General features: G+C 48.3%; 1 long non-coding RNA gene across 1 annotated transcript in view; it reads right to left on the bottom strand.

The window, feature by feature from the left end:
• LOC144134376 (uncharacterized) overlaps positions 1-17,533 on the bottom strand; it is a 171,904-nt gene extending 154,371 nt beyond the window's left edge. Inside the window, exons 1-3 of the long non-coding RNA XR_013315133.1 lie at positions 17,410-17,533; positions 13,798-13,846; positions 2,536-2,648 (exon numbers count right to left, since the gene is read on the bottom strand). This is a non-coding gene — a long non-coding RNA (uncharacterized LOC144134376). The remainder of the gene's footprint in view (positions 1-2,535; positions 2,649-13,797; positions 13,847-17,409) is intronic.
• Between the last annotated feature and the right edge of the window lie 5,870 nt (positions 17,534-23,403).

Genomic DNA, 23,403 nt, shown 5'->3' with positions numbered 1-23,403 from the left:
TATTAACTAGAGGGAAAGCTGGCGGCGCTGCACCTGAGCCACCATGGGCGCTCAAAGCATCATGGGGTGATAAGCTACTTGGTGCGGAACAGCCGGAGTTTTTCGAGAGCCCAGAGTGGCGTCACTGACATGTCCCATTCCATCCACGGCGCGCCCCGCGCGCAGGCGACTTTGTCGCGAACGTAGTGCGCAAAACGCATAGTAGCGGAAACGCGACAGGACACGACACCAATAAAAGGTTTCTGCTTTCCGAAATATGTTTCAGCAGCAACATTTTTTTAAACATTTCTTTTTTTAAAAGTTAGCCTGTTAACCACGAAATATTAGTTTCTGTGGAGTGCAATACTTGGCCAATAGCAGAGCAAGCCATCTCTTATTTTGGGCAAACTTTGCATTCACATGCTTTTCTGCTCGTTTGTTGCAACTCATAGACAGGATATTGAATGTTAGGGCACTCTTGATTATCGAACAACGTTTATTTTTGCATTATATTTTAGCCAAAAGTTGTGGTTCTGCAGTCGATAGCTCTCCGTCTCATGATGCTTAGAGCGCCCATGGTGGCTGAGGTGGTCTTGAGGAAGTTATACCAGGTGGTTATAGCAGCCCACTACTAACATTTAATATAGGCTTTTGAGGTAAGAAAGATGGCTTTAGCAGCATTAATACTAGGACGGAAGACATCAGAAAACAGGTGAATGCGGTTAACTAGTTAGGCACCTTGTTGTAATCAAATATTTGCAGCTGACCACCACTGACTGTCTTATCGTTTTTTCGAATTAACGTTACTCCCCTAGGTGCTGTGCCTCAACTAATGTTGGCCGTCTCGCGCGCCATTTGAAAATATCACGAATGCTGTGAGCGAATAGCGATGTCAATCAGTACACGTCACTTCATTGCACACCTGCCAAAGACCACCCCTGCCCCGACTTCGATGAATTTATTTATTTATTTATTTATTTATTTATTTATTTATTTATTTATTTATTTATTTATTTATTTATTTATTTATTTATTTATTTATTTATTTATTTATTTATTTATTTATTTATTTATATACCTGACAGGTTTCACCCACAGCACATCGTGTGAGGGAAGGGCTTACAGCATTTTGATGAAAACAGATGGTACAAAGCGTAGAAGTACAAAAATAAACAACAGTACGCGCAAGTTAACGTTTCGAAGCCAGTTCGGCTCTTTCAGGGGCTCTGAAAGGCGCTGTGATAAAGTTGCAGTATGACTGGGATGCTAAAGGACGCCGATTCGCGAATATCTTCCAGCAATGACATTGGTAATATGATTTTTAGACGCGGAGTTATGTGTAGTCAAAATTCGAATTTCGGCGTCTTCGCGCCTTTCTCTCTCCTCTCATCATTTTTTGCGCACTCAAAGGTCGGCGCTCCTCCGCCGGCCCCACCTCCGGGGGCGGAGCTTCCTGACCCGCCAGAGCTGCGCGGCTTACTGGCTGCGGCAGTGGTAGCTGCGTGACGTCTCAAAGAATCTAACCAATAGCCTTCTCTGAACCGGTATACGCAACAATAGCCTGGTTTTAGCTAGTTGGTAACAGTTTTTCTTAAACATAGCGCAAAAAATACATGGACGACACAGATGTGGACGGGACAGGCGCTAACTAGCAATTTTAATTTAGCAAATTTGATGCGCGTGTGCCACTGCGTATATAGTTGAATCTTGTTTTACACAGTGATAACCGCCCTGCGAGTTTCTCGGTCCGAATTGTCATTTAATTACTAGGTCGACAGAGTAAAACGCAGCCAAACTGAACCACGGGAAGTGACTAGTGTTTTACATGGTTCCCTACGCAATTAACTGCTTTGCATCCAGTTTTCATCAGTAATTGCTCGATAATTACTTTGTGGCAGCCGGTGCTCTAATTTGATTACATTTCAGAGAAAGCAACCAATGAACTTTATTCTAGTCATAAATTTCAAGTTGACCTTGTGCGTTCATTTATTTCGTTTTTTATCGTTCTCGCTACAGTTTTATTTTTAATTGAAGTTAATATTTAAGAAGAGACATCTGCCCGACAGTGGCAGCCTCTACTCACTAGAGAAAATGTGGGAAAATGTGCTGTGTTTTATGGCACACAAGCGGCTAGGGCTACCATGCAGTAAAACTAGGTTAAAATGTCCTCATAATACAATCAAATAAATGTCTTCAAAGCCAAGTTTGTTCAAAATATATCATTTTAGTTACATGAGAAATACTCTCTTTTTTCTAAAATAAACCTTGGGTGCAAAGGAACGCGCCTATTGTGAAATACAGTAAAATGCCTGTATTCCATGCTTTCTCCAATTTCGTGCCTGCTGCACACAGACATGATACGTACCCCAACACAGCTACAGCGGACAGCACCCACTGGATAGGACTCACAATACAACACGTCAATAGTGGTAACAGAGAATCTGAGGCACTGGACATTACTCATTCTTGTTCATTTACGCAGTAAACAAAACCAACTTTGCCGGGCTCTAATGGAACGAATCAATTTACCAGTGTACAAGCAGATGAGCTACTTACCCCCCAGCATTCCAGTGGCAAAGAGCACGCCAACGACGGCGATAATGCCGACGACTAGCAACACCAGGAGAACGACCATACCACCGCCGCCTCCGCCACCTCCGGCATCCTTACTGCGGAAAAAAACGCACACACATACGGCTCAATTCCGTTTCTAGCGCTGTGCATATCTCTTTTAAATGATTAAAGAGGACACCATATGCCCCTCCCCCTCCCCCGATTGATGGAGGAGGAGGAGACCCGTATTTGGCATTGGCCCATATATGGCACAGGGGACACACATCAGGCATACTGGGGACCCATATAAGGCGTACAGGGAACCCATATACTGCATACATATGACCCATATGGTGCATACAGGGGACCCATATCAGGCATACAGGGGACCCATAACTGTGTTTAGCCGCAGCCATCGTCGCTGCTTCTTTGGCGCAGCTGGCTGCGGCGCGCGTCTGTTCTGTCTCTAAATCCGACTCTATACACACGAGGCAGTGATGGTGGCCTGCTCGGTGCCAGTCGACAAGCCCGTGCAATTTTCTTGCTTGCATAGTTCAGCCACTAAAGAACACAGAAGACACACACCTAGGACAACTGCATCCAATTTTTTTTTCTTACTAAATATTGATGCTATGGCTCTTACTGTGTGTTTTGACGTTTTCTCGGCAGCTAAAGGCACTTTTGTTGAGAACACTTCAGATCTCATTCACTCGATTTAAACAGGTGACGCCAAGCCCCCGCCTGTCCCTCCCCCTCCCTTTTTTTCTAAATAATAGGCTTCACAGGCACTTATGCAGTAGGAAGAAGTCTACTTCATTTGTTATTAAAGAAGCAACCTTCATTTGCCCCTTTAACAAATGAAATTGGTTTCTTCCCACTGCACAGCTGCTTAACAGTGAAACCCACTTTCTACATCCCACGAGTTACCAGACGAGCAAGCAAGTACTGGAAATAGGTTTTGAAGAAAGGAAACACTCAGTAACTGTCACTTCTCGGCGGTTACCTCAACCGCGCCATGAGGGAAAGGATAAAGGAGGAAATGAAAGAAGGGGCAGAGGAAGAGGTGTCGTATTGAATGGCTGCGGATTAATTTCCTCCACCCTCTGAAGTTCTTTGAAGGGACACTGAAACTGCCTGCGTTTGAACCTTGCCGCCGTGATCACAGTGTTGACTTTCAGTTTTCGATTTCTGGCTGCATTTCTCTTCTTTAGAAGCGACGCCTCTGATTGGTCGGAGGGCTTCATTGCTAATGAGTCACAGAAATGACGTAACTGGGCTCATTTTTCGCCGACGGCTTGAAAGTCTCAGGGTTTGGCGACTTTCCATTTGCTATTTTCTCGGCAACGCAGCCATTTTTCCGCGAAAGAAAAAGTCGCTAATGTTAACCTGACGAGTAATATACCAGTCTTGCTTATTTTGTTTCAATTTAGTGTTCATTTAACCGTGCGCTGACCTAGCAAAGAATGCGTTCGCCTTTTGCATTGCGCCTCCGTCGAAATTCCACCGTCGCTGCCGAGTTGAAGTCGTGAGTTGAAGCACGTACTCCAACGTCGTGCTTTGAAGGTCCATGTGTGCTTTATCTCAAATGTAGATAACGCAGCTTTTTGGCTGCTGTAGCCGGCATATCAAATCCCGATGGTCAACATTAAGAAAAGTAAAGGTGCAGGAAGGTGAGATATAGTTCGATTTACGTGCAAACAGTTCTATTGATTGTCACTCATCAGCATCTCCACCTCTAGTAACGATAGTGGCGGTGAGAAATTTGTCTGCGATGGGTGAACTACATTACGTGCTAAGCACCAGGCCCGGCACCAGCAGGGGCCGTTAACTGTCGCCGTAAAAAAAGAGTCGGCATCCAGGCTAGTCTGTACATTCCTGGACTAACAACTGGGTTTTATTGAAGAAATGCGCACCGCAGCAAGACTAACAGATCATGCTCTGTACATTCCTGGACTAACAACTGGGTTTTATTGAAGAAATTCGTACCGCAGCAAGGCTAACAGATCATGCGCAGAGCCAACAAGAACTTCTTAGGGCATGTAAGGAACTTAAGCGCGAGTAATTCGAAAGCATTGCAATGCAATTGAACTGTAATAGTATTCTTATTCTATTCCCAATTCAACTTCATTTTATTTCATTCTAATCCTGCATCAATTCTATTCTACTTCTATTCTATTCTTCTGTGATTGGTGTTGTGATGTTATAAGTACTAGTACTGACTATCACTGGGTTAACATTTCGCAGTCCCCCGCCTTCAATGACGTCACACCGACCTGACCAATCGTGAGTTATATAACGCCACCCCTTTTTTGGCGATGCCAGATTTTAATGTTTATGGGCCGACTAATGACTTCACATTAATACTAGTGGAGGGACAGGACCATGTAGCAAATCTATCGCCTGCCTACTGTGCGGCCATGCGCTGATGTAGTGACCTATGAAACCTGAGGCTTACAAGCGTTCACTTTCTTTACCCTCGCATCTTCCAAGGATGCTGACACAGCTAAGCAGCAAGCGGCAACCTCACCCCCGGCAATGGAAATAAAGGTCCTTCTCTGCTAGTGCAATCCAAGCAGGCATGGTGCTCGCGCAACCTGTGCCCGATACACCGGCCTGTTTGGCCCATATAAACTATTTCGCATTTCGCAGTAATCAAATACAGTGCCACATGCCCGGCAAATGTGATAAAGGCCTCGTACTCCGTCGTGCATGCTATATTCCTTGACCTATCTCGTCACACAAGTGACGCGAACAAGAGTCGAAACTTTCATGGAGCTGAGAAAAAAGTTTACGCCATGCCTGAGAGCTATTCGTTTACTGATGCGTACCCCCATGTGCACATACGACATAATTTTGAATTCCCTCCATTCAGCGTCTACAGCGTTGACCTGCTTCACAGTGTCCCATTATATAAACCAGCCTGGTTGCTGGGATAGTCCACACTTATAACACTCGTACAAGAAGAAAGAAGAATAAAAGGACAATTGAATTGAGACGATTTTAATTGACTAATGTGAAGCAGGTTAAAGCTGTAGACGGTGAACAGAAGAAATTGGAAGTTATGCCATAGGTACGATTGAAAAAATTAATAATAACAATAATTGATTTTTGGGGAAAGGAAATGGCGCAGTATCTGTCTCACATATCGGCGGACACCTGATACACGCCATAAGGTAAAAGATAAAGGAGGGAGTGAAAGGAAGGAAGAAAGAGGTGCCGTAGTGGAGGGCTCCGGAATAATTTCGACCACCTGGGGATCTTTAACATGCCTTGACATCGCACAGCACACGGGCGCCTTAGCATTTCGCCTCCATCGAAACGCAGCCGCCGCGGTGGGGTTCGAATCCGGGAACTCCGGATCATTAGCCTAGAGCCCTAACCACTCAGCCACCGTGGCGGGTGGCCTAAATGTGTTTTCAACTCCGTGCAAACTTTCGAATTTGGAATCGCTTATATCACGAAGCAGAACAAGGAATGCAACGTGCCAGTCGTGCGGTGAAAAGGATTTTTCTGATATGTGAAGGCCCCGCCGCGGTGGCTCAGTGGTTAGGACGCTCGACTACTGATCCGGAGTTCCCGGGTTCGAACCCGACCGCGGCGGCTGCGTTTTTATGGAGGAAAAACGCTAAGGCGCCCGTGTGCTGTGCGATGTCAGTGCACGTTAAAGATCCCCAGGTGGTCGAAATTATTCCGGAGCCCTCCACTACGGCACCTATTCTTCCTTTCTTCTTTCACTCCCTCCTATATCCTTTCCCTTACGGCGCGGTTCAGGTGTCCAAAGATATATGAGACAAATACTGCGCCATTTCCTTTCCCCAAAAAACCAATTATTATTATATGTGAAGTAGCTCACACCGGAAAAACAGGCCGCGGTATCAATTAGAGGCTGCGCGAACACCATTGTCACATATAATAGGGAGTCTAAAATAAAATTATGAAAGAAAGAGGTGTGAAGAAGACGACGTGGATTAACCGAAGACTAATGAAGATGAAGAAGAAGCATTCGGTGAGGTGGAGACAGATGAGTGGTGGAGAAGCATTCGGTGGTGTGGAGATCATTGGTGGAGAAGAGAAGAGGAAGAAGACGACGACAACGCTTACGTGGACTAACGCCAAGGCTATAAAAGGGCGAAGGAGAGCGAGGCACGGGGTGGAATTAGAGGAGCGGAGTCCCCGGTGGGTCAGGGACGCTTCGGTTGGAAGAGAGCGACGCCGGCTACTGCTCCGGTGAGCTCGCGTTCTACGGCTTCACATCGTGGACTTCCTGCCGTTCCTGAGCCCGTTCCGGGGAGTCAACGGAGGACGCTACCACCTGCTACGGCCAGGGGTGTCTCTAGCGCTGTTGCCACCCATCCGGGTGGTGCCCCCAACGCCAACAACATCGGCATCACCTCCACGGGCGCTTGGACCGGGAGCTTGTACGACGCAGCCAGCGACGCCAGCCGCAGCACGTCGAACGCCCTCTCGACGCCGGCTACTGGACCCATACATCGCCGCAGCCGCACCGAACCAACCGTGAGCACGAACGCCGACCACTAAAAGTAGAACGCTAGTAGCAGACGCTGGTAGCAGTGTTCCCGGGTTGGGTGTATTTATAGTCTTTATGTTTTGTGTTAGTTTTGTGTGCTAGTGTGTGTGTGTCACGTAGGGTTATTAAATGTGCGTCTGTGTGGGTACACCTGTCGCCTAGTCCATTCTTTCGGTCCAAGTGCTCTCCGGGAAGATCTGTGACAAAGTGGCGAGCCTGCGCCAGGATTCATTTCCTTTTCTCTTTTTGCTTTGTCTCGGATCTTTCCGATTTCTCGACGGCAGAAAGAATAGATTTGGCAAAAAAACATTAGAACTGGCGCTCAAGATTGGGTTAAGCAAGGAAGAGGCGCTGCGTCTGTATGAAAAGGAGGCAAAGAGGCAGAAAGATGAGGCAGATAGGCAGAGAGAGGAAAGGGCGCAAACACGCGCAGACGCTCGCGCAGACGCTCGCGAAGCAGAAGAGAGCGAGGGTAAAAGAACTCGCGAGGCAGAAGAGCGAAAAGCTAGAAGAGCTCGCGAGGCAGAAGAACAGGAGAAAAGAAGGATAGAAAGGGGGAAGGAGTTTATTTCGTGGAAACAGGCGCATGTCGCGGGAGGATATGAGGAGATCACGGAAAATGATCAGCGTTCCTTAGCGGGTAGAGAATCTCCTAGACCGGCCAGAGTTCGTCCAAGGAAGCTGATGGCTCCTTTCGATGACAAAAGAGATGATCTGGACGCATATCTGCAACGATTCGAGCGGATAGCTTTGGGGCAAGGCTGGGAGCGCAGTGAATGGGCCATGGAATTGAGGATGTGTTTAGTCGGAGAGGCTCTGAATGTGTTTGGAGATTCAGGCTTACGGCAGAGGGCTTTTGTAAGAGATTTCGCACCTCGAAACCTGAGGATTCTGTAACCGCTAAGCAGTTTTCCTGCGGGCTGAACAACTATTTTGATAGGTGGCTTGATATGTAAAACATGGAAAAGAGTTCTGAAGGGGTGCGTGACAAGCTGGTCACAGAGCAATTTTTAGCGTGTTGCAGCTCTAAGCTGGCGCTATTCCTGAAGGAAAGGAAGTTTTGTCCGTTGGAAGAGTTCGCCGACACTGCTGAGCAATTCCTCGAGGCTCAAGGGTTAAAAAACTTGAGTAAGGCAAAGGAGGAAACCCAAAATACCTTAGAGACAGATGCGGCAAAACCAAGAGCATATGGCAGTGCATCTAAGGCGCCAGTAAGGTGTTTTCTCTGCGGCAAGGTGGGACACCGTGCAGTTGACTGTCGGACTAGTTGCGCTGCCCAAAAAAACACAGGTTGTGTGTCAAGGTTGTAAGAGGAGGGGTCATACTCTGGATGAGGGCCGATACAGCGATACAGAACGCAGGACCGAGCTGCATGCGTTGTCGACTCTAGGGTAGAACTTGTCACGTCACCTGAAGTTCCACAGCTGAAAGGAGAGCAAACGCCGCTGGGAAATGAGGCGGTGAGTGGAACACCCAAGTCGAAGGCAGCAATGTCGGTGGTGGTTGGGCAAATAGGGGACCGTCTTATACTGGCGCTTAGAAACAGCGGAGCCAACACAGTTTTGGTTCGGAGAAGCCTGGTGAAGGACGATGATCTTACAGGGGAAGCGTCGGCCGTCACTCTTGTAGACAGCACAGTAAGGTACCTTCCTGAAGCCGGAATTCTAATTATACTGGTCAGGTAGTGGCAAAATTCGTAGACCAACCCATCTACGATCTCATCTTGGGAAACATTACGGGTGCAAGAAGTGTCGAAGACCCCGATCCCGAGTGGAGGATTCTCGACGTTGAAGAATACCCAAAGGAGGAAAGGCCCGCGACAGCTCAGACGGGTGCAGTCAGTTTCTCGTCGGCAGTGGAGACAAGAGCTCAAGCGACAGCCCGAGAAACGCAGCGTCTGCTCTCTACTTCTGTTACGATGTGCCTCAGCGTAACACCGGACGAAATTGCAATTAGGCAAAGAGAAGACCTGAGCTTGAAAGCCTGCTTCGAAAGAGTCTGGGAAAAAATGAAGAAGGGTCGTACGTCATTCTAATATCAATTGGTAAATGGTCTTCTGCACAGGGAATGCATATTTAGCTCAAGAAGGCCGGTCCAACAGCTGGTGTTACCGAGAGATATGCGAGAGACAGTGCTACGTTTAGGACATGACGCCATTATGGCCGGACACCAGGGTGTTCAAAAAACGGTATCTACGATCACTGAGTTCTTTCGGCCGGGTGTTCAGAGTGGCGTTAAGCGTTTTGTTCGTTCATGCGACGTGTGCCAGCGCACTGTTCCGAAGGGAAGAGTTGGTCCCGTACCTTTAGGCAAGATGCCAGCCATCGACCTATCGTTTCAAAGAGTGGCAATTGACATTGTGGGGCCTATCTCTCCAGTTTCCGCCACAGGCAATAGATATGTGCTTAGTCTGGTTGACGTGGCCACTCGTTATCCTGACGCTATTCCATTGAAGGCTATTGACAGTATCAAAGTGGCGGAGGGTCTTGGGGAGATGCTCCCGAGTTATGGGTTAATAATAATAATAATTGGTTTTTTGGGGAAAGGAAATGGCGCAGTATCTGTCTCATATATCTTTGGACACCTGAACCGCGCCGTAAGGGAAGGGATAAAGGAGGGAGTGAAAGAAGAAAGGAAGAATAGGTGCCGTAGTGGAGGGCTCCGGAATAATTTCTACCACCTGGGGATCTTTAACGTGCACTGACATCGCACAGCACACGGGCGCCTTAGCGTTTTTCCTCCATAAAAACGCAGCCGCCGCGGTCGGGTTCGAACCCGGGAACTCCGGATCAGTAGTCGAGCGCCCTAACCACTGAGCCACCGCGGCGGGGCCGTTATGGGTTCCAGAGGGAAGTTTTGAGTGACCGGGACTCGAACTTCACATCGGAACTACCAGAGGGAAGTTTTGAGTGACCGGGACTCGAACTTCACATCGGAACTAAACAAGGAAGTGAACCGCCTTTTGTCAGTAAGGCAATTACTGACAACGCCTTACCATCCCATGTGGAATGGGCTTGTAGAGCGGTTCAACGGCACCCTCAAAAACATGATCAAGAAAATGTGCCAGGAGAGACCCATTGATTGGGATAGATATCTCCCAGCTCCTTTGTTCGCTTACTGCGAAGTACCGCAAGCGAGTCTTGGTTTCTCGCCTTTTGAGATGTTCTATGGGAGAACCGTTAGAAGTCCACTTGCAATATTCAAGGAGCTGTGGGCTAATAAAGAGATTGCATCAGATCTCAAGACAACGTACACATACGTTCTTGAGTTGCTGGACAGGTTGAAGGAAACATGCAGGCTTGCACATCAAGGCCTGGAAAGGGCGCGCGAACGCTATAAGGGATACTATGACAAGCCACTCACAAAAATCTGAATCCGGGCAACAGGGTTCTTATCCTGCTACCCACGGATCATAATAAGTTACTGATGGAGTGCAAGGGACCTTACCGTGTGACGCGGAAGAAAAATAACACGGATTATGAGATATTGATAGATGACACAAAGAAGGTTTTCCATGTAAATGTGTTGAAGAATAATGAATAAAGAGGCCCCGTACGGCGGTGCGCCCCCAAAGGTAGCATGCTCGGTTGTTGCCGAGGAGACAGATCATGTTGCCGAGGTGCCCACGTGCAATGGGAAGGAAAGGATAGGATGGGGTAAGGCACTAATGAACCCCAATTGGAATGTAGACGGCAATCACAGCTCTCCTCCAAATCAAGGTGGAGGTGTTTTCGGCTGTGCGGGGAAAAACGGAGGTCATATGTTGCAAATTAGACCTCCCTGCAGATAGAGCCAACTAATCGGCTCTAGCTATCTCTAGAATGTATCTTTTTGGTGTTGTTGTTTTATTGTTGTTGTTGTTGCTATTGTTATGTGATTATACAAGGGAGTGTGTTTATTAAGGACTCTATAAGGAAAACGTCAGTGGTGTGTTAATGTTCCGAAAATGCAGTTTGCTGTGCTGTGTTAGTGGTGTGCTTTTGGTGTGTGCTGGACATCTGCGGTATGTTGTGTGCTGGGTCCGGAATCGCCACAGAAGATAGTCGTTTGTCTGGATGGCTTGAATATGAGGATTACGTGAGCACTTTTTCATGGAAAAACTCTTGTGTCACATATAATTGGGAGTCTAAAATAAAATTATGAAGGAAAAAGGTGTGAAGAAGACGTGGATTAACCGAAGACTAAAGAAGATGAAGAAGCATTCGGTGAGGTGGAGAGAAGAGTGGTTTAGAAGCATTTGGTGAGGTGGAGAGAGATTGGTGGAGAAGAGAAGACGACGACAACGCTTACGTGGACTAACACCAAGGCTATAAAAGGGCGAGGGAGAGCGAGGCACGTGGGGGGAAGAACAGAGAAGCGGGGGCTCCGGCGGATCAGGGACGCTTCGGCTGGAAGAGAGCGACGCCGGCTACTGCTCCGGTGAGCTCGCGTTCTACGACTCCGCATCGTGGACTTCCTGCCGTTCCTGAGCCCGTTCCGGGGAGTCAACGGAGGACGCTACCACCTGCTACGGCCAGGGGTGTCTCCAGCGCTGTTACCACCTATCCGGGTGGTGCCCCCAACGCCAACAACATCGGCATCACCTCCACGGGCGCTTGGACCGGGAGCTTATACGATGCAGCCAGCGACGCCAGCCCAAGCACGTCGAACGCCGCCTCGACGCCGGCTACTGGACCAATACATCGCCGCAGCCACAGCGGATCAACAGTGAGCACGAACGCCGACCACTAACAGTAGAACGCTAGTAGTAGACGCTGGTAGCAGTTTTGCCGGGTTGGGTGTATTTATAGTCTGCGTTTTGTGTTCGTTTTGTGTGCTAGTGTGTGTGTGTCACGTAGGGTGTATTATATGTGCGTCTGTGTGGGTACACCTGTCGCCTAGTCCATTCTTTCGGTCCGAGTGTTCTCCGGGGAGATCTGTGACAACCATGCTTTATTTGGATTCCACTGACGAAGCCCTCCTTCCTCCCCACTTACAGGGAAGATGACGATCCGCTGTTTAGCAATGCCAGCATTCCTTGAACAGGCGATGACAGATGAGAACGCTAACTTCTATTACGTCAGTATGCATGGCGATGACTGCGTCGTCGCATCGCCAGTCTGCTTGTTAGAAAAAGAATTCGATTTTAGACGGCAGGTGACATATTTTCTGCCTGCTCCAATCTCTCGACTGTCATTGTTGGGTTTTCTTTTTTCTTATTGGCATCTGTGCGCAAGATCTGTAAGCCTTGCCGAGGGACGAGTTTCTTTAATGAAGCAAGGTTGCTTTTCCTATCGCGTCACGTGTGCATCCTTTTTTTTTGTCTTGTATCTTTTTGACTCGTTTCCTTTCTAAGTAGCGTCACCACGCGTGACATCAAAACAAGCTAGCAAACCAGCAAACATTTCTTTCTTTCCCACATTTGCGGTTTTTAGTCCTGTCTCAACCCGCCGCGGTGGCTCAGTGGTTAGGGCGCTCGGCTACTGATCCGGAGTTCCCGGGTTCGAACCCGACCGCGGCGGCTGCGTTTTTATGGAGGAAAAACGCTAAAGCGCCCGTGTGCTGTGCGATGTCAGTGCACGTTAAATATCCCCAGGTGGTCGAAATTATTCCGGAGCCCTTCATTACGACACCTCTTTCTTCTTTTCTTTCAATCCCTCCTTTATCCCTTCCCTTACGGCGCGGTTCAGGTGTCGAACGATTTATGAGACAGACACTGTGCCATTTCCTTTCCCCAAAAACCCCCTCAGCGGGCTATGCGTTCGCTCAATGTGAAAATGAAAATTGGTTTTGGGGGAAAGGAAATGGCGCAGTATCTGTCTCACATATCGGCGGATACCAGAACCGCGCCGTAAGGGAAGGTATAAAGGAGGGAATGAAATAAGAAAGGAAGAAAGAGGTGCCGTAGTGGAGGGCTCCGGAATAATTTCGACCTCCTGGAGATCTTTAACGTGCACTGACAACGCACAGCACACGGGTGCCTTTGGCGTTTCGCCTCCATCGAAACGCTGCCACCGCGGTTGAGTTCGAACCCGGGAACTCTGGATCAGTAGCCGAGCGCCCTAATCACTGAGCCATGCCGGCGGGTTCACAAAGTTATGGAAAAGATACTAAGTGCCCGTACTTAAAATTCCTGGCGTAATGTGGCTAAGAATGCGCTAAAAGCTAAAAAAAACGCGTGCTAAGAAAACATGACAGTAACGAGAACGCCGAAAGTGTTCTCAGCCGCACAGCGAAGTGCAAGAGATCGAAGAAAAAATTCAAATAACTCCCTAGTAACCTTGTCACTGCCACGGCAGTTATATCCCAACCGGTGGTCAGCACGCCCCTCCTCCTCCTTTTCACCTCAGCTGAGACGCACTGTTTCTAGACAAAAAAAAAATGTGCAAACCCGCTGATAGCCTAAGCGAGTGCGAAAAGGCAATGGCTCCATATCTGCGATAAGTCAATACAACGCATTTTTCAGGTTTGTAACAGATACGTGTGGTACGTTTTGCCGCCAGCTGAGACTAATTCATGACTAGGACAGCGAGGTAGGACGTCGGATCCTCGGGTCCTTGAGACGACATGATGTTCTATCATGTTCTCTCTTACTTGTCTTAGCTTGTGATGGTCACAAATTTTAGTTTCTGATAAAGGAACCATTTAGGATGAATTAAGATAGCAACAATGAGCTTTCCGACGGCCAGTCGCTTTCTTTTTGATAAACTTCTCTCGCGCCGTATGACGCAAACAAGCATGAAAGTACGTGCACTTACACCATAGACTGCTCCGATCCTCCGGCAGTTGATGGCTCCGCGGTTGAAGCTGAAGGAACAAGAATACCATCATCATCATCATCAGGTCTGTGCACACAGAAACAAAGGCCTTAACACTGTCCCCGCGTACGTTCCAATTTCATCTGATCATGCGCCTTGTTCTCTGCCACCTGCCTTCTCATGAAATATATTCCGCTACCCTCACTAATCACTGCTCTCTCCCATTACATGCCCAACCCATGCCCAATTATTCTTGACTGGTCCAACGTTCTGGGGAATCCTCAAAGTGAAGGAGATTTGTAATGGAGTAATTAATCATCTTCCACCTTAGCGCAGCCATACGCCTACAAAGGAATGATATGCAGCTTCCACATAAACATCGTAGTTGAAGAAAATTACGTCCTGGTCAGGTGTACGAACCCGGGACCACCCCCTCAACAGGGCAGTCGCTCTATCAACTCAGCTAACCGCAGAGGATAGCATATGGCCGGGAGAGAGCGAATTGATTAACTGGAAGTTGGAACAGTGTTGGTGCAATTCTTGATTCCACCTGGGCAGCCATTATGTCACGTTTTTTCCCCCAAACTAAGTCATCTTCCTGTCTCTTAACAACAATAAATAGATTATAAATTTCAGTGCTGTGACAGTCAGTCGCCGTTACTAGTACTGAAGGCTGAATTAATTTCGAACGCGATGACCAACACGCAAGCAAGACATCACCACTAGACGGCGACCTCCCGCTAAGTCATATTGGTTGATATAGTGACCAGGGCAAAAACAGAGGCCGCACTCTCCATATCCTTGCTAACCGCAATGGCAGCCATTATGGTAACGCCTCTTGACAGCCTGCCACACTGCTGAGAACCGAATGTACGACGTGCTAACCCCCCCCCCCCCCCCTTCCCCCCTGCAGCGATCTTTTCAGATTTCATCATCACTCTGAACCGGTTCCATGACGGCCGCTACAGTGAACATTTCTGGGACACTTTTAAGGTCAGTGTACTAGGAAGTGCAAAAACATTTTTAAAGAGATTGAAAAGCTTGTTAAAACATTGAGTCGTTGATTTTATGCCCCATTTGTTCAATCATTATTGGCAGTGCCTCGAACGCCGGACAGAAGGTTAGCGCAATCTCTCCGCGTTTTGTAACCCTCCTACGTTAGGTACACTAAGGTACAGCCCCCGCCAAAAGTATGCAGCCCAAAGTGTTTGCTTCTAAGCTGTATAGCGGGGCTTCCTAGCAATTCTAGCAGTCCAAAGCTTGGGAGGGTTGAGGACACAGTGCCATTCCTCTTTCGAGAGGTTAAAGTAGCTTAGGATGCATAACGAGGCTTGCAGCAGGCCTCACAAGCAAACACCTTTGGCCGTATACTTTTCACGGGGCGTGTACCTAGCACTGTGAAGACATGCGAGAAAAAAAGTTCAAAGCAGGGGAGTGACGTCTCGCAGCAGGTCTGCAAGTTAGGTCCTCCTGAAGCTGGCTCCTCCCCTTTTTTTTCAGTGGACTGCTGTATGGTGTCGCTGCCAGGCTGAAGCCGCATCGAGGCACACGCGCGCGCTTATAAATAGCAATGCGCAGAAATTATCGAGCTCCAAAAATCGAAGTTCAGGATCGTGACAGCTACACTTAATTTATGCAGCGACGCCTGGTTGCAGCGGAGTGTGGTCACGGCTTAGAAATACGCAGCGGAGAAGGCTACCGTGGAAGAAAATGTGTAGCGCCTAATTCTAGGCGGACACCTGAACTGCGCCGAGAGAGAGGGGGGGGAATGAAGAAAGTTTTAAAAAATTGGGCTTGAAAAATAAAAAAAAACGCGGAGCAAATCAGTAGGTATGAACCGTAGGAACCAGTAGCAACCGCTACTATATTCGTGGTCAACTTTGTGGCACTGCAGCAAAGGTTAGGCAGAGAAAAGGGGCGGGTCCTTGTCCCGGTACAGTGGCGAATCATCTACATCAGCTCTAGCTACTATGCACACAGTCTCTCCAACTTCTCCCTTCCGCACCCCTAGCCCGAAACAACGAACAACCCACGGTATGGGGACAAAGGCCCGAGCCTCTGCTGCAGTGGTACAGAAAGTTTACCTTAAGTATAGGATTATTTTATGCAAGCGCCTTCGTTTGGGTCAGTAACAGGCATTGCTCGGTGAGGAGACGCCATTTTCGCTTTCACAGACTGCGTATATAGGCTTTTATACACTTCTTTTGTGGAACCTAAAAAACGACTTCTGCGTTCGGCAGCTGTGCTGGTCGAGCTCTTGCTTATAGAGAGATGAAAATGCGGCTTTTCGGGATAATACAACCTCGTCGCAAAATTCAGTCTGTTTAACAGACAAATTGACGCCGTTGTCAACACCCCAAAAGGTGAATCTGAAAGATTTAGGCACCGTGTTTGTAACCTGATCGCATTTCCCGGCCAGGTAAACCGTACACGGAGTAAGAAACGTTGAGGTGTGAAGAGACCGCTGATAAGCCGAGAGCTCGTTAACGTCGCAGCAAGCAACGGCGTACCGTGAAGCACATACGCGCAGCGCAGCAGTGAAGAACTATTACCTCTAGGCAACTACAGAACTGTTATTCGAGGCGGGGTACGCGTCAGAAGCGCGGAGGCAGTGCAGGACGTCTAGAAACCTCCTCCTCCGTGAAAGAAGTCATCCGCGGCGGCATCCTGACGCCGCGCACGCAACGCGTCCTGGGCCAGGACAGGAGACTAGGCCACTAAAACTCTCTAACCTGAGACGCTCGACAAACTCAATACGATCTATCGGCGTGACGCGCTATCCGCGCTGTAAGGGCATTTTTAGAGCTCATCGAAAGGCACAGACTCTACCCCGGAACATACCCGACGAATATATGCAAGGTCTGCCACACTGCTATAGCAAATTTACCCCACATGCTCTGGGACTGTAGCAAAAACCCTGACGGTGCTAACTCCGGAACCCTCCCGCCGCAGTGGGCCTCTGCCTTGCGCAGCCCCAGTCTCGGTGACGAACTCTGGGCCGTCCAGCAGGCCCGCGAGGCGACGGCGAGGCAACACCTCGACGTCCCCACGTGGGAGACCTAAGGCCCCGTCGGCGAAAGCTCTGCAGGACTTTTGAATAAAGTTGTCACCAACCAATCGAAAGGCACCGCACTGTGACTGGCAGTGAAGCCCACAGAAGGGGAAAAGTCACCGTAGAGTCAAAGGCGCCGGGCGGACGAGTCGCGAAGGGCTAGAGTCCGCGCTACCATTTACGACACATTATAACGCAGCAGCTGGTTAGCGCAGTGCAAGGTGATGCTTATACGCGTCAAACCATAGGCGGGCAAGACGTCCGGTTACAGACCACGGCGGGCGAGGAGCTGCCATGAGCGTGGAAAAATTAGACAAAAAGGTTCCCAACGAACCACTACGAATCAAAAATGCGAGCCGCTAAAACGCAGCGCCAAGCGAGCAAGCGAGAGGATCTGCTTCTGACCACACGGCGGGAGCTCGGAGGTTAGGCGTAACAAGGCCTAGCAGGCCGACCCGGCCAAGGCCGGCTAAATTCCTCGCCGCTTCTCGGGGAAGAGGCGGCCGCGAAGGCGACGGAGGAAGGGGTGCTGAGGGGAAAAGATATGGGTGTCCACTTACCGTCTCCCATGGTTGCGGCCGGTTCAGGGCTCGGAGAATCCTAGGGCGGAGCAGGAGACGAGCCGCGCGACCGCCAGGCACGGGAGCGGGTGCGGGTCTGAGCCGCACGGGTAAGTGCGCGAGGGATGATGGCCGCCCCTCGTTTTTCTCTCTCCAGACCACGAGCCGAGAGCGCCCCGGCGTTTCTTCCTCCTTTTGATGCCTGGGAGATGCCTTTCGTCTGCTCTTACAAAGTCTGCGTCCGTGCCCACGTCTAGAAGATGTCCCGGCTACTGTTCTGCAGTGATGGCTGCATGGAAAACTTTGTCCCTGTTAAATAACGTCGGCACTGAGTTAAGCCACAACCGAAAAATACAAAGTTCATCTGCAGTGGCCAGAAATGTTGTACAAGTGCCCGGGGACTGAGCCATGTACGGAGCCCTCCAATACGACGTCCCTCACAAAAGCCCATTTGCGGATTCGGACGTTAAACCTCACGTACTATATCACATCGTGCCGTATAATAACATATGCATATCACACCACACCGTAGTGTACGGAACATACGAAATGGAAAGTGGGCACTCCCAAGAGCCATTTTAACAAAGGTACTGTTCATAAGACAGTCGGAGCAAGAAAGAACAGGACAGGCAGTGAATACGCGACTACGACTAAACTTGGTTGAAAGGGGGCACACATTATAATATCTGACTTCGGCAAACAAGGACCAACATACAAAAGACCCAAAAAAATTAAACCTGCGTCAAGGATTCATGTATTTCTAAAACTACGGGCGAGAGTTCTTAACTAACTTTAAGGCAATCAATAGATTATGCGGCTGACACATTTTTCCTCGTGGCATGCGATGCGGACAGCATGGATGCTTTCTTGATGAAGTCGATTAAAATGGCATAGCGAGGTGTTCCGACAGTGAGCCACTTCTGGTCATGTAGTATGGTAGCCCTGTTAATAGATGCACTCATGATAACGGGCTGTGGATTGTGGTAAAGGCACCGCTGCCATTTCTTCACACCAAGCGAGGGAAAGAAGTTTGGGAGTATTTTCTTCATTTTTATTCGACCTTTTAAACACGTTTATATCCGCCACATGCAACCATCCCTTCCTTTCTGCCGCTGACTACCAACATCTCATGTACCCATGGAAGGCTCGTGCCTGTAAATCCAAAATTTCCACATTTAAGACATCTCTCAGTAATTTTGATGTATTCAATTCTATATTCTGTTTTTTCTTTCTTTCCTCGTTAGTTAATCTTTGACTTGTTACCCAAAGTACAGCCATTAGTTTGGCGCCAGTTTACTTTTATATATTGGCCCTCCTTGCTGAAGCCTGGCCAATCACCCGTCGTGGGTATGCGCCGTGTCATTAAAGAGGCTCTGAAACGCCTTCCGAGGAGAGCCCATTAACTCACTTAATCACTGCACTGTGTTGTCATGAAAACCAGAGCCAAATTATACTCTTCTACACGCAGCAGACGACCTGCAATCACGCGTCAAAGTTGGCGAGCCCTTCCCGGCGACTTTTTCATGGTCGCACCCTCCTCCGTCCCCCGTATCTGCGTAGACAAGGTGAGGGGTGGCCATTGGTTAGATTCTTTCAGACGTCAGGCAGCTACCGTGGCCGCGGCCATTAAGCCGCTTAGCTCCGGTGGGTCGGGAAGCTGCTCCCAGAGGGGGTCGGCGAAGGAGCGCCTACCTTCCAGCGTGCAAAAAGTGACGAGAGGAGAGGGAAAGGCGCGAAGACGCTGACATTCAAATTTTAACTACAGATAACTCAGCTTCTACAAAGCGCATTTAAAAAAATCCTTGCTGGACACTATTCGTGAGGCGGCGTGCTTCAATATCCCATTCATGCCGCAACTTTATTAGAGCCCATTTCAGAGCCCCTTTAAGGCGACAACTTTAGTCTGTTGTACAGCGACAGCTGTTAAATGTCTGCTCCCTGAGTCTATCGTCGTCGTCGTAGTAGCAGTAGTCGGCGTAACCGGTGGTAACCAAGGGGAAGGAGGAGGCCATGAAGGAATTGGAGGAAGGGATTACTACAGCAACCAACCTAACGGTGGTTACCGTGCAAAGAGGAGGAAGGGTTTAAAGAGAGGAGAGAAATGCATCACGCTCCGTCTGCGCCGGCTGCTTATAAACGCACCATTCGAGGACAGGCTCAGGGGTGGACTGGAGAGCAGTGCTGTATAGGAATGAGTATGTGTGGAAAACTAAAGACAGTACTGTATAAGTATCATTTATGCATGTCACTGAAGTTGTTTACCTAAATATGTCGCGAAATGAAAATACGTCAACAGCTGTCTCTGAATCTTGTGTTACACAATGGTAATCACCCTATGATGGTGGAAATATTTATTGCAGTACAATTAGAGGGTGGGAAAGATGGGGGTGCATGGTGTCCTTTGCCGGGACTCCATTGGCCTATCTCGTGTTCATTAGGTAGTCTGACGTTGACGCCTTGCGTCCGATATAAACAGTGCTGCCCCACCCCTCCCGCGTTGTCTGAGTTATAATATCAATCAATGACTTTCTTTTTTTGGCAGGCATGCCCTATATGGTACAGGTCTGCCCTCTCCCAGCAAAATGTGCATTTTTATTCGACGGAATCCCGGTTTATGTTTTGTTTTTTACTTAAGTATTCACTTGCGTCATTCTTCTTATTGTTAGCACTGCCCGATTCTTGGCTCATCCGCATAGTGGACACGAGTTATTTTGTGGGAGGTCAGTGAGCTGCAATACCCGCGTGCTATTCTTGATTGCTCTTAAACAATTGGAGCATCTCCCGTGTGTTGTGCGATGTCAATGCACATTAAATATCCCCAGGGGGTCTAAATTATTCCGGAGCCTTCCACTACGGCACCTATTTCTCTCTTTCTTCTTTCACTCCCTCTCAACATGTGATTCTCTCTTCATGGACGGCGCCCTTAGGTGTACGGCACTAATGTAACGTTCACGCTTAGTCCCAGCACATGCCAGTGCTAACTGCACCACCTCAACTTCAGTCGCCTCCGCTAGAGTGCACTCGGCTTTGTATACTTGCGTAAGGTAGCGGGGTTCTCAGGCCTGCAAGGACCATAGGCTCGTCATTGATGTCTGAACTGAACTAAAACGTTCCCTGAACAGCACTAACGGCCCGAATCTGTATCCGGGTATAAGCGTCAAGCCCTGGGTGGTTTTTTTATAGAAGTACCTAACCATAAATTCACTGAAGAGCAAGAACAGAGACAGTGAGGCGGATATCCACCACCTGTTGTGGGACTGGCCGGCGCTGAAGCCGACGAGAATTCGGCGCATGTCGTCAGTGGGGCTCTCATCGGACAATCCGGATTCATATATTGCATGGACACAGGGTTCATATCATCGTTCACTTCTTGATTTCATCAGATCAGCTCAACTTTTTTCATTTATTTAAGCATCTTACTCATCTTTCACTTCATAGTTTTTATGCCCTGAGGCAATAAACATCAATTAAAAAAAAGTTCAGAAAAAGAAGATTCCGCTAAAGATCGAAGAGGTAGGTGAAGAAGGTACTGAGTACTCAGCGTGCGACTGATCCATTATTCTTTTCTCGGGTCTCCTGGTCCAACACTCACGAAGATCTGTTCCTAAAATGTTTTGCTGAAGTCTTGAACAAACTGATTGCACGACAGGCATAAACTAATAATGCCGGTTGCTGCGGTAAAAAAAAAAAAGCGAAACGATGGAGAGCGCCCACGCTCGTCGCATTTTCCCCGTGATCGTGTGGCCCCCAAGAAATCTCCAAAAAGGACCTCATTGGTGTTTGCAGCGGAGTACTGCACGCATTGATTTCTGCTGATCACTGTCGAAGTTAGCACAAAAATTGGAGCAGACACTTAAGCCCTACCTTAAGGGCACGACGCGTTAACGGGTAAATACCCACATCAGTAGAGTCAGTTCTTGGGCTAGTTGGTAATCTTGATTCACGTGCATAGTATTCCAGCGCAACGGCACATAGCCAAAGAAAAAAAGACGGAAAAGAAGAAGGACGAACATAGCGCTGACTGACAACTGTTTAATCAGAGACGCACACACAGCTTAAATACTCTTAGACTAGCCTAAGCGCACACCGTAAAAGAACCAAAAAGGAAAAAATAGGAAAAACATAATCTCATCACATCTTTATCGCAAAAACTTTGAAAGGAACGCCTTTTCTGCATTATACAAAAAGACTGAGGTATCGCTGACACAGCCTGACCCAGCTTTTTTTATATAGCAGGCCTCTATCGTTTCTCGGGTTGTTTTTAATTTGCTTCTGCTCAGAATCCTTACTCCCGAAAACATTGGTGTGCAATCCTTGCAAGTTGCGCAGTGCTCGACAAGGTTAGCACCTTCCCTATTCCTTAGGTTTCTTGCGTGTTCCCGAAGGCGGTCGTTGACGCAGCGTCCCGTTTGCCCTATGTACGACCTGCCACACGTCAAGGGGATTTCGTACACAACGCCTGTGGCGCATTCCGCAAAGCGGTTCCCATGCCTCTTATTACACCCAGGTTTTTGGTTTTCACCTGTGATGCGTGAAGACAGCCTCCAGTTCTTGGATTTAAGAATTAGGTTCATGAATAAGCACGTGTGTTGGTCTTACTTGCACAGAGCACGAAAAGAGCTATTGCCTTATAATTCATCCCACTCAAAAATTGTGAAGAGAGGGATCGCAAAACTCTGCTTAGAGTCTGCACTCCGAAAATCTTGTGTGCATGATATGCAAGATAGTTTTGAGAATCAGTTGGCTAGGCTTCAGGCAGCCGGTTTCCCTGACTCGGTTGTTGTTGTTGTTGTTAGCCTATTAAAAGATGGCACATACCCACACTGGGGGATCGGCCAAGAATCACTCGTCGCTGTTGCAGAAGCGCTATTGAAGAAGTTGAAGCCCGAAACTCGGAAGGAGGCAATAAACCCTCCGCAGGCTAAAGTAAAGCCTGAAGTGATGCCCTACGTGCACAAATTATCCCATGGCCTCAAAAAGGTGGAAAACCGGCACAATGTGCCGTTGGTCTTTTCAGCCCCTCGGAAGCTTGGCCAGTTGGCCCGACGCATCACAGGTTAAAACCAAAAACCTGGGTGTAATAAGAGGCACGGGAACCGCTTTGCGGAATGCGCCACAGGCGTTGTGCACGAAATCCCCTTGACATGTGGCAGGTCGTACATAGGGAAAACGGGGCGCTGCGTCAACGACCGCCTTAGGGAACACGCAAGAGACCTAAGGAATAGGGAAGGTGCTAACCTTGTCGAGCACTGCGCAACTTGCAAGGATTGCACACCAATGTTTTCGGGAGTAAGGATTCTGAGTAGAAGCAAATTAAAAACAACCCGAGAAATGATAGAGGCCTACATAGTATATTAAAAAAAGCTGGGTCAGGATTTGTCGGCGATACCTGTCTTTTTGTATAATGCAGAAGAGGCGTTCCTTTCAAAGTTTTTGCGATAAAGATGTGATGAGAATATGTTTTTCCTATTTTTTTTCCTTTTTGGTTCTTTCACGGTGTGCGCTTACGCTGGTCTAAGAGTATTTAAGCTGTGTGCGCGTCTCTGATTAAACAGTTGTCGTTGTTGTTGTCCTTCTTTTCCGTCTTCTTTTCCTTGGCTATGTGCCGTTGCGCTGGAATAATATGAACGTAAATACCCACATATTCGGAATTTGTTATTCTCTACTTCACATTCATAGATCGCTGGGAGTCCTCATACCACTTCTGGCGGAGTGGTGTAGGCATTAAACCATATGTATAGTGAACTAGAATATTCTAGTTCACTGTAACCATATGCAAAACTGCTTGGTCATCTGCCAACACTGGGCACCGAAAGTCTGGTCGCCATCTTTGTTGCGGCGAGTGTTCAGCTGCCAACCCATGTGCCAGTCTGTTCGCCGTATTGGGGTCTATTTGTATTTGAGCAAAAGTTTTATACGATGGCAAGACCTTTCGTCACGTATCAGCCGCTATGCTTTCCGAGTCTGAGCAGCTCAGGTTGAACGACGAACTTG

The sequence above is a fragment of the Amblyomma americanum genome, chromosome 5, assembly GCF_052857255.1.
Source record: "Amblyomma americanum isolate KBUSLIRL-KWMA chromosome 5, ASM5285725v1, whole genome shotgun sequence".
NCBI lineage: Eukaryota > Metazoa > Arthropoda > Arachnida > Ixodida > Ixodidae > Amblyomma > Amblyomma americanum.
This window is presented reverse-complemented; position numbering and strand designations above follow the sequence as displayed.